This window comes from Chroicocephalus ridibundus, chromosome 3 (assembly GCF_963924245.1).
Source record: "Chroicocephalus ridibundus chromosome 3, bChrRid1.1, whole genome shotgun sequence".
NCBI classification, from domain to species: domain Eukaryota; kingdom Metazoa; phylum Chordata; class Aves; order Charadriiformes; family Laridae; genus Chroicocephalus; species Chroicocephalus ridibundus.
The window spans coordinates 30,807,385-30,817,938 of NC_086286.1; the positions used below are offsets into that span (position 1 = coordinate 30,807,385).

At 40.4% G+C, this 10,554-nt stretch overlaps 1 long non-coding RNA gene across 1 annotated transcript; it reads right to left on the minus strand.

Annotated features, from left to right (window-relative positions):
- Positions 1–4,686: 4,686 nt before the first annotated feature.
- LOC134513808 (uncharacterized) lies at positions 4,687–10,266 on the minus strand. Its single transcript, XR_010070516.1, has 3 exons — positions 9,700–10,266; positions 8,389–8,512; positions 4,687–6,957 (listed from the first exon to the last, which is right to left on the minus strand). It is a non-coding gene; the product is annotated as an uncharacterized LOC134513808 (long non-coding RNA).
- Positions 10,267–10,554: the final 288 nt, after the last annotated feature.

A 10,554-nucleotide genomic window follows, 5' to 3' on the forward strand; every position in this document is an offset into this window, starting at 1 on the left:
GTTGGCGGGAGAGCACACACATCGGCACGATCCGGGGAAGCCTCGGGGTTCCTCAGCTCCGGCAGTGCTGCGCAGGACAGTCCTGGAAGCAGTCCTGCCATCCTACGCACCTCATTGTCCCAATCTGCCCATCGCCCACCAGCCGCACAAACATCCTCTTACTCTGTTCTCCCACGCCCTCGCATGGGAATGCTGCAATTTTTCTTTCCAAGGAAAAATCACAGCACGCGCAAGCCTTTCATTAGCTGGTTTGCACCGACAGTAACATCTAAGGAATGATGGTGCTTATGCCACAGAGCAAGTCCCCGTCAGACTCTCACTGGGCAAAGAACAGAGACGTGGCTTTGACGGAGCCAGAGTTAGCCTTATCCCAACCGTGCTGAGTAGCCAAGTATTGCCTCTTCCCCTGCCCCCGCTGGATTTTTTTTCCTCCAAAATCGCTCACCACGTGCCATGACTGGCATTGCTAGATGTCAAATCTGCTCATCAATCAATTCAGAGAGCAGAACAATGTTGGCTCAGCACTATGCCCTGTGACACCCAGCAGCTTTACACGCTCGTGCTTGATGCGATATTTTCCTAAGCATGTAAAATTTGCAGTTTCTACTGCTGCCTCCTCATTGCCTCCCACTTTCCCACCCAGAAAAAGCCAGCTCAGCCACCTGCATAACTTTTTTTCAGCCACCAGCACGGCCCACAGTCAGTCTACATAAACATATTGGTGTGCAAAAAGAGAAAATGAAACAACTGGCATTTATTTAGCTGTTTCTGATTTACAGCTATGCTCTACGGACCTCATCATCACCCACACATCTCTAGCCTTTCTGCCTCTCATGTCCACATCTCCAGTGCCCTGGCAGCTCCAGCCCTCCACTCTCCCTGCCTGTAGCTGCAGTAGCCTGAGCTAAGCAGCGGATACTTTCATAGGTTTAAGGGGGAAAATTATGCATGTGAATTAACTCTGGTAGCATCGACTAGTTTTAAGTCAAAGCTACGGTGTTTACTTTTTATCAGAATTACACAAAGGTATGTATACGCATACATTTGACAAATAAATAGAGAGAGATCTGTTAAAATACTGTCAGATTCCCCGCTGCCCTGCATTTTGTTTATTCATTGTTTTCATGCAAAAAAACTTGAAGCGATATTAAATATTGCCAAAGTATAAGGGTCACTGTCAATGAACAAGCCTACTTTGATTCTGTCCTGCTTCATTTTTACTTTTAGAAATTTTATTTGACTTTTTATCAAACAAGTAGGAAAATTAAAGGATGCTGAAAAATAACATATTTGCATGCGTGTTTAAACAGCTATTTTACAGAACAAGTGAATTAATGAAAACCTTTAGTCCAGTCTTTTTCTCCAGAGCTTGCTTCCTTCCTCCCTTCTGTTCCCTCTGTCGTTTGTTCTCTCCCCCGTTTTCTTTCTTCTTTTATTTGAAACATCAACACTTGTACCTGATCTTGACATCCAATTTATCAAAGCTGGAAAATGTAGCAGTAGGTCTGCATGGCAGGGATGAATGTTTGATACTATCAGCAACTCTTAGCTGACAATTACCTAAATGTTACAGGCATGAAAGTGATGCTCTAAATTACATTAAATGAAACAGCGTACTGGAAAATGACCAAGATTACTCAGCAGTTTCATCTTAGGAAATCCTCCTGTTGCTAGAATAGAAAAAGGCTTTATTAGTCCCTGTCCAACAAGGACACAAAACCACAGCATATTTCCTTAGCTGAATTCATCCACTGTCTATTTGGACAGAGAATGATATCACAAGTACATTCGGGAATGACTTAAATCAGAAAATCAGCCCTATGTATAATTCTACAAGGGCTATATAGAATTTTAAGAATAAACATCCCAAACCCTTGGAGCATGCCCTCCTAAAGACTTGTAATGTCACCCCATTACCCAGTCACAGGGGCTGGAATTTCCTCAATCAGAGTCCTATGTGAGGTCTGAAGGGGACGGAGGTACCTAAATGCTTTTTTGGCTACCCATTCAATGGCTATGTTGCTGAAGAGAGAAGCAGCCCCAGCCCCAAGATATACCAAAGACCTGGACATAAACCCATCCCACCCTTTCAGGCAGCCTGAATGAGAGTGAGCAAAGGCTGCCAGAGCACTCAGCAGCTTCTACTGCCCAGGCAGGTGAGACGCTGAGCAGGGCCAGTGACTCTTTTATGTGGCCCAGGGAATTTGCTGTTAAACGCACCTGAAAGCATTTAAGGGTGGAAACAGGTAAACGTGCCTGTGGTTTTTCCCCCCTCTTGTAGGCTTACTCACTGGATTACTCACAAGGGCTTCAGCTTTCTAGGTCTGACTGAATTTTTTTTAGGTGTGAGTCTGTGAGCTTTGGTTTTGAGGTTTCTCCTGGGAGATCTTGTGGTGAAAGAAAATGAAGTTCCTGCACCTCTTTCAGGCTGTGATGACCTCTGCTGGAAGAGAGATCCTCCCTCAAAGGTATCCTAAGAATTATTGCTTGTTACATCATCTGTTGTAGCTAAGTACTAAATCATCTTTGACAAGTCCTTTGTTCTGAACCCGTTGTATGGTTACCAGAGTGGATTTCCCCTATTTATAGCAAGTTTGGAAATAAAATTCCCCCAAAACTACAGAAAATGTTAATTTCAGTAGCTGATAGAAAGCATAAGGAAATGGGGAATTTGCCTCATTTTTGGTAACTTAAACTAGTGTTCATCAACCCACTTTAATTGTAAGGAATGCTGAAGAAAGAGCAACGTATCAGAAGGCTGAGTGTTGCTTCCAGCAACGTTTGTTAATGAGTTTACTAAAATAGACACTACTTTACATTTTTGTATAAAATACAGCTTAAAATATACCAAGCATATTGAATATTGACTTTCTGTGGAAAGACTACATGCTGAGAATATATTCTAGAAAAACAAGTATGTGTATGTACGTAAGTGTATATTGCATCTATATATATCCACAATAATGAGATTTTCTGCAGAAAATGTGTTTCCACTCTCCACTGTTTGCAGTCAAAAAGCAGCAATGTCCTACAAGACTTGTCTTTGAGTAAAACATTTGAAGTAACGCTATTACTGAATAGTGTTATTGAGAGAAGATGTCTGAAGAAAATTATTTCTGATTTTCCTGGCATGCGTTTTTTGCGATATGCTAGCTATTACTAAGAGACACGTTGCTAACTGATCTTATATACAACTTGGGTTAAGTGCTGAAATCTTTGGGCTGTGTGTGGGGAGATGGCAACCTTGAGTGCCCTGTGAGTAAACAGCATTGATGTTTGGTGAATGTGGCTTTGAGTTTGTCCTTGTGGTTGCCCAAGACTGGAAGCCCAAATCCTGCCTTAAGGTACCTCTGACAGTCACAAAGCACTTCGCCCTCGGGGCTTCTTGCAAAACCTTCAAGGGGTTTGTGCTATTCTGCGAGACGTGCCTAAAGTTACCCATCCTAATGGCACTAGTTCACTCCTCAGTTCAACAAGATTCGCAAAACTGATGTTTCCTCACCCAGAACTCACAGAATTAAAAAAAATAAACAAGTTTTTACTGAGGCTAGTAGCACACAGCAATACAAATGAAGGGCAATGTTAATTGCCTGAAATACTAAGTAGGTGATATAGAGACAACTTACCTGGGAAAGGAATTGGTTAGTAAACCAAAACCTAATAGTTAGGAGTCAATCCAGGAAACATCCTCCCCTTGACAATAGTGAGAGAACAAATTCAGAATGCATTTGCCAAGCTATTGGGAGAGCGGGAAACAAGAGTCTGCTGCCTAAAATAAGAGGTTAAGCCATTTCTATTTACACAGATTTTAACCCATCTGATAGAACCAGGGCCTCTGTTTTGTAACTAGATTAGCTGATGTGAATCTGGCTGCATCTGTGTGGCATCACTGTAATAAGTGGGATGCAAGTGGATGACTAATCGTGGCAGTGGGTTTAGTTTCCAGCCTGGGCTGTGAGGTGGTCAGTCGGCCAAATGGCTGTGTATGTATATGCCCTTGAGCAATCCTAGTCCATTCACCAGAGCGTAAGTGCAGCCATATCACTTGCAAAATTTCCCTAAACTTTAGCAAAACTAAAGAAAAATTAAATAATAGAGCTCCCAAAATTAATGTGAGAAGGAGTGAAAAATACATTTCCTACATAGCTGTACGAATTGGGGTATGCTGGGTAATTATATATTGTGAATGGAATGACAGGCTGGAAGAAAATGAAATATGTTTTGGAGGAAAATTAAATATTTAGTAAACAATTTAACTTTTCCATGGAAATTAAGAGAAGTGGAAGAGGAGAAAGCAGGAATAGTTTCAGCCTTAGGCTCACCCACTTTGTGTTCAGAGTCTTTCAATAAGATGCCACAATTAAAAAGTCCTTCAGAACAAAACTGACACTAGTTTGCTTATTACACAGTTGGTGATGTCAGATGAATAACTTCATTTGTCGTAGCATCTTATTACCCACTTGAAATTCTGAGTGATGGAAACAATTGAAACTGGAAGAGAAAAAAAGAAACTCCTCATGTTTCAATCAAGTAATCAGAAATCCACCTGAAAAGCAGATGTTGCTCAGTTGCTTGTCAGTGTAACGCAACTATGTAAATGATTTCATTTACAACCCAAGGCTTTCCTAACAGCTTTTAATATTTGTGTTAGTTTTGCTTAATGAAAACATGAAAATAGAGCGATTTCTTTTTTTTCTGCTTTTAATGTCACATGTTGAGCTCAGAACACCTACAATATTTAAGGAAAGTTGGGGCTGCCATTAATGTCATCGAGACAAAAAGCAGGAGGATGGCATTATTTTGTTACTGTGAAATGTTACTAAATGTACCTTGCGGATTCATATAACCGTAGGATGGTATGTCTGCTGATGACTCATGCTGACTCACCCACCGAGCCAGAATTTACTGAGCTGCCTTCTATGCCCACACACAGTGATATGATTTCCAGTCTGAGTGAATTCTTTAAAATTTAATTTAGTAGGCTTTAACTACAGGGACAGATGCACTTCTTCAATGGTTGCCTTTATTTGTATTTATGTCTTATTAAATGTGTGTTCAGATTATATTTCGCAGAATCCTTTGAAATAAAATTTTAAAATAATGTGGATAAGTGCAACTGTATTTTCCAGTTACAAAGGTCTGTCTGGAACACTGCAGGTATACAGAAGCAGTGATAATTTACTGATGCCAGGGACCTAAAGGCCTAATACGTAATCACTGCCTTTTTGCTACTGCTTTAGCACCAGTGCACGTGGGCCTCAACTGCAATAAGTCCCTAGGCTTAGGCAATGAATAATTAATAAAAAGACAAACTGACCTAATTCTGGTTTTATTTTTAAGACTGAAAATCTTATATTACCCCACTGAAGCCAATAGAACTAAATGGTATAAAATGAGGTGTGAAAGCAATTCTTTAAACGCTCCTACAAATATCTTCAGACTGATCTTGCTTTTTCTGAAATAAATAGGAATTGTATGGCAGACATTAATAGGAACGTGATCAGTCCAGTTATTTGTCTTTCTCCAAGTTCTGGTCAAAATCTGATGTGATATAGCAGCCTGAAAAGTAATTCTCGTTGTTACAGTGCGAGCTGTAGTGACTGAAGAGACAAGGGCCAGTGAGATTCTCTCTTGGAACCAAACAAATGCTTCTCTTCGATCTTGTACTCCAGGATACAGGCTCATATATTTGTTAAATCAGGATTTATGATAGTCTCATCCTCAGTCCAGGATTCTTTCCCCTCCACCCAAAGACTTAGGGAGAGAAAAACATATTTTGCTTGGACTACTGCATGATTTGCTTTTTAAACTCTTCTGACAAATGACTAATGAATGTTAAAGCGACACAAAATGAGATGCATGTATCTTCCCCCAAAAGAAACACGATCAAATGCTTCAGTAAATTGATCGAGGTCTCCAGACTTTTTTCCACCTTTCCAATATTCTGAAAGAACAGTTGATGCCCCCAAGCCACATACCGTTCCCTCTTTCTCTGGGAATTTATGCCATTTCTCAAAAGTATGTCAGCTTTGACAGTGTTTTGGGGCTGTGTGTTTTACTTCTCTTGCTCCTGCAGTCAGTCAGGCATGATTCCTAATCTGCATGAGTTCGTCTATGATTCTGTCTTCTCATCTCTGGGATTCACTAAATTGCCCTGTCCTCTAAATCTGAAAGTGCTGGATGAGTGGACATTTCATCCCCTGTGGTTTCTACTTCACTGACTTCCTTGTACTTTGGGTGTACAGTCCTTTGTTTCGCTTTTGGAAAACAAAAATCCCAGACTTTAAGTCTTTAGTCACACCTTCCTGCCTGCATCGTTGTTCACAAAGGGCTTTCTTGTAATTCTATCACTAGAATTCAGAAGTTGTTGGTTTTGTGGTTTGAGTTAAATGTGCCTGAAAATAGAGTATAACTTCTTCTTTTTGTTACTTCAACCCTCAGCGGTCACTAAGATTCTGTATGTAATGGGGCATGATACAAGGAGAACCACACAGCTGTATGACAAGGTTTAAATAGAAGTTGAAATACATGTTTCTACCTCAGTCCCCGTATGTTCCGCCTATTAACGTTCCTTCTCTTGCTATTGCGCTGCCAGTCACAGTCTACGTTTTGTCTGAGACCATCCATGATTTCTATCAAACAGGCATGCACAAAGGACTCCGCTCTGCTGAACTCCTGTCAGATGCTCTGTAGTAGAGGCGCCCATTTTTGAGATGCTACGCCTTTCTCTAGTGACAGGAGAGGGCCATATACTGCAGTTCATGCTCGGCTGCAGGATGTGGCAATTTCCTGAAAGTGCCATAATTACCAAATATATACAACAGGTTGCTTGCAGCAAGTCTCCTATGCTGAAGAGATGAGTCCCCAAGAAACAGAGCAGCTGAGAGTAGATTAGCATCACCAAGTAATTCAGACGGCTCCATGTTGGTCTCCTCCTTTCCAAGCAGCGCCACAGACCTGTGAGGAGAAAAGAGTGATTACTGGATTAATTGTTCTGACAGTAGCTCATTTCTAAAAGCCCTCTTTCTCAAGGGGCTGTGGTCCTTCCCGTTCTTTTATTGCTGGGCAGGAAAAGGGCCCCTGGAAGCAATGGTGGTAAGAAGTAGGCTACTGCCACTACCAGAGCAAGTCATCTTGCCTACAGCCTATTCCAGAGGGCCACAGACTGAATAAATAAACCTGGAAGTCACAGCCACTGGAGACTGAATGCCCCTGCTCTTTTTGACATCTCTGCAAATACTGTATCCTCCTTTGTTTTACTCATGACTTGCAAAAAAATATAATGACAATGTAATAGCAACGTGCTAGTAATGGAAAAAAGTAACATTTTTTTTTCGAGGAGTGAAAATTCCCAAGCCCTGTCTAGCAATGCAAATAAGCAGTTTATGGTGTTTCAGCTAACACTGACCTACCTTAGATAAACAGACATCATTGCAAAGCCTGTATCCAAAGGTCCCCCTCTAGCTGAGTAAACTGGCACTGAGGTTTTCTGTGTCTCTATAGCTTATACACTGCTGGCACGCAGTTTTAAGTATCCTACTACGATATGGCAGTGCCAGCAGTGTGTTTGGCAGTGTTCACTATGTACTTACCTTTGCACTTATAACACTTCACCTGCAGAGCCTCTCTTTTATTTATATATATATATATATATATATTATTTTTTTTCCCCAAGACTTTATGAAAAAGCTGAGCTTGTTACCATTGGAGAGCTTTGCACAGTAGTGCTCTCCACTGTCTGTTGTCATTCTTTCTTTTCCAGCTTTTGGAATTTTGCTGTTCTTACACCCTTTTGCAACGGAATGTAATATTTACATTTCTTGAATCTTTTTCTAGATGTTAAGATACTCACTTGGCTTATCCTGGTAGTCATACACTCTGCAGTTCCCTATGGCACTCTCGATTGACTGTTTTGGAGTTCCACCTATTCTTCTGCCTCACCCCTCTTTCCCTGCGATACGTTGCATCCTCACTAGTGCTAGAGCACTCCGTAACCTCCAAAAGATTTAATCTCAGTTGGGCACCTGCAATTGCACAATCCCATGTGTTGAATAAATGCCCCACTGGAAAGACTTCTCCCCAGAGTGTAACACTGACTCTTGCTATTTGTTAAGAAATGCCTTGGTTTCTCAAATTTCTCCCAGGTTGTGGCTATCCTAAAGGTATATGTGCCAGCTCATTTATTTGGACTTGATGCTTCTTTAGAAATAATGTGCCTTGTGCTTGACACAGTTACTTGAAATCAGCATTACTACCAGGCAGAGCTAAAAAAGGCAAAAAAGATTATACTAGCAAAGCAAGGGTTAAGTTTCTGGTTACAAAATGGAAACAATCTTCAACACACAAACAAAAAGCACAGAAACAAGAAAACCCAATTTCAATATGTACCTTGTTCTGGCAGTCACTCACAGCTTGCCTCTGGGAGCCAAGGAGCCAGTACAACTGCACATCAGGGTGTATTTCTCGGTTAGGTTTTTGTCTGCCTCTGCCCAAAGTGTGAGGAACTTCTCTACTGCAAGGGAGGGTAAACCTCAGAATGTTTCGTTGGCCCACCTCCCTTCCCTTGCTCCCTTCAATTTAGAGAAAATTCTAATGTATTGTGTAGTAGCTTTGATCAACCTGAGCTATTTAGATGAATGCAAATGAAATCTGTTTACTCTTGTCTCAAACTGAATCGTCTCTGATACGCAGTGATCCTTTGGCACACTGATTTCCAAACTTAGATTTACCTTCCTGCTTAGAAAATCAGTTGAATTATAATTTGATTCGGGTCTCCATTTCCCAGACCGCCTAACTTCTATTATGAACATATTTTTTTTGCATGGCTTTTTAAGATTTTATAAATTACATATAATAAAACTATCATCAAGCTGCATATCAGACCCTAACCTTGCAGCTTGTGAAAAATGGATTACTTTATTCATATGGTTCACACATGAGATGTCACTAATAATGATGATCATTTTAGGATTTGGAGCATTTTCTCAAATAACTTTCAGTCCTCTTCCTTCCTCACTTTATCATATCAGAGTCTTTACAACTATCATGGTAACTTCCAACACTAATTCCCTTAGCCATAGTTAATTATAGATATCCCTGCAGTTTCTCTGAGTTATTTATTCCAGAGTTTCTTGATAGTGAGCAGGGTAATCAGAGGTCTTCTGGGGGCCCTTTCACTTTCAGAAATATTGCTTTTAAAATGTCAAGTCCTATCACCAAGATTTTGTTGGTTTTGTTTCATTTTTTTTTACTGCAGAGTGTAAAATTCCTGAAACTCCTCATTTCTCCGAAGCTGAATATTCACATTTAAAAGGCGATATCCTCTTGTCACTAGCTTTAGATTATCTTCAAAATTAGAGAATCTTTTCTAATAATCTGAAATACACTTGTTTAGCTGGGTAACAAGTAGCCTCTTAAAAAGGTATGCTCTACACATTTCACTGACTTAGTAGTTCTCCTGTTGGCAAAAAGGACCTTTGCAAAAACGCTTATTTTAACTGGCAGCCCTTCGGCGGAGCATGGGAACAGAGTTCATAACATTCATTCTGCAGAGAGGCAACACGCCCATTCTTATTTTATACTTTCTCTTTGATAACTGCAACTACTAATTTATTTCTGTTTCAAAAACACCACTAGATTTTATTTTTCCTTTGAGGAGGGGGATCAACCCCCTGCTGCTTACCTGGCTCGTATTCTTACCAAGATTAGTGGCACTCTGGCTCGAGCAGAAGAGCTGAACCCAAAGGCTGTGATCACGACACTGGTTTCCCTTTGCTGAAACAGGAGGGAGTCAGAGCGCTCGGCACCTCGAAGGAAGTACACAGCACACTTAATGTTGACACTACTATTATGGTTGGCATATTTTGATCATCTCATTTTTTCTCTTTGATACTGATGTACAGTAAAGTGCGAACATTATCTTTAAGCTGCAATCTGATCTTACTGAGCTTTAAGTGCAGTGAAGGGCAGTGTCTTTTTCTCCTCGGCAACAACACGAACAGCAGGAGCTCTGGAAATTGTAGTGGCAACAGCAGCTTCTGTTGTGACAGTTCGCTTGGAGGTCACCATGGTGAGAATGTATCTGAGTGGGGTTGGTTGGGTTTTTTTTGGTTTTGTTTTTTTTTTTTTTTTCTGCCTAGACACTAATATAATTTCTAGAAGCCAGAAGAATAGCTTCTATAAATTAATACCCTTGTCATGAATAATCTCCATGTGGATATGCTAGTAAGAAATACACACGTTTTCTTTTTTTAGGAAGGATTTAATAACTAGACGAAGAGGGATTTATCAACACCTTCAAAACTAAATACAGCATATTTACCTTAAAACAGTGTTCTATCTGTTGGTATATAATTGGAAAAAAACACCCCAGTGTTAATTGAAAAAAAACCTTAATAAATAACAATATGAAACCTGGCCTGCATTCTGCTTTGCTTTTCTTTGTGGACGTTCATTACATGCTTATATGTTTTAACACTAAATATGTTAATTTTTGAATTGTGGATACTGCAAGACAATGTAGGGGATGTACTTGGATTTAGCATGCAAAAGGCT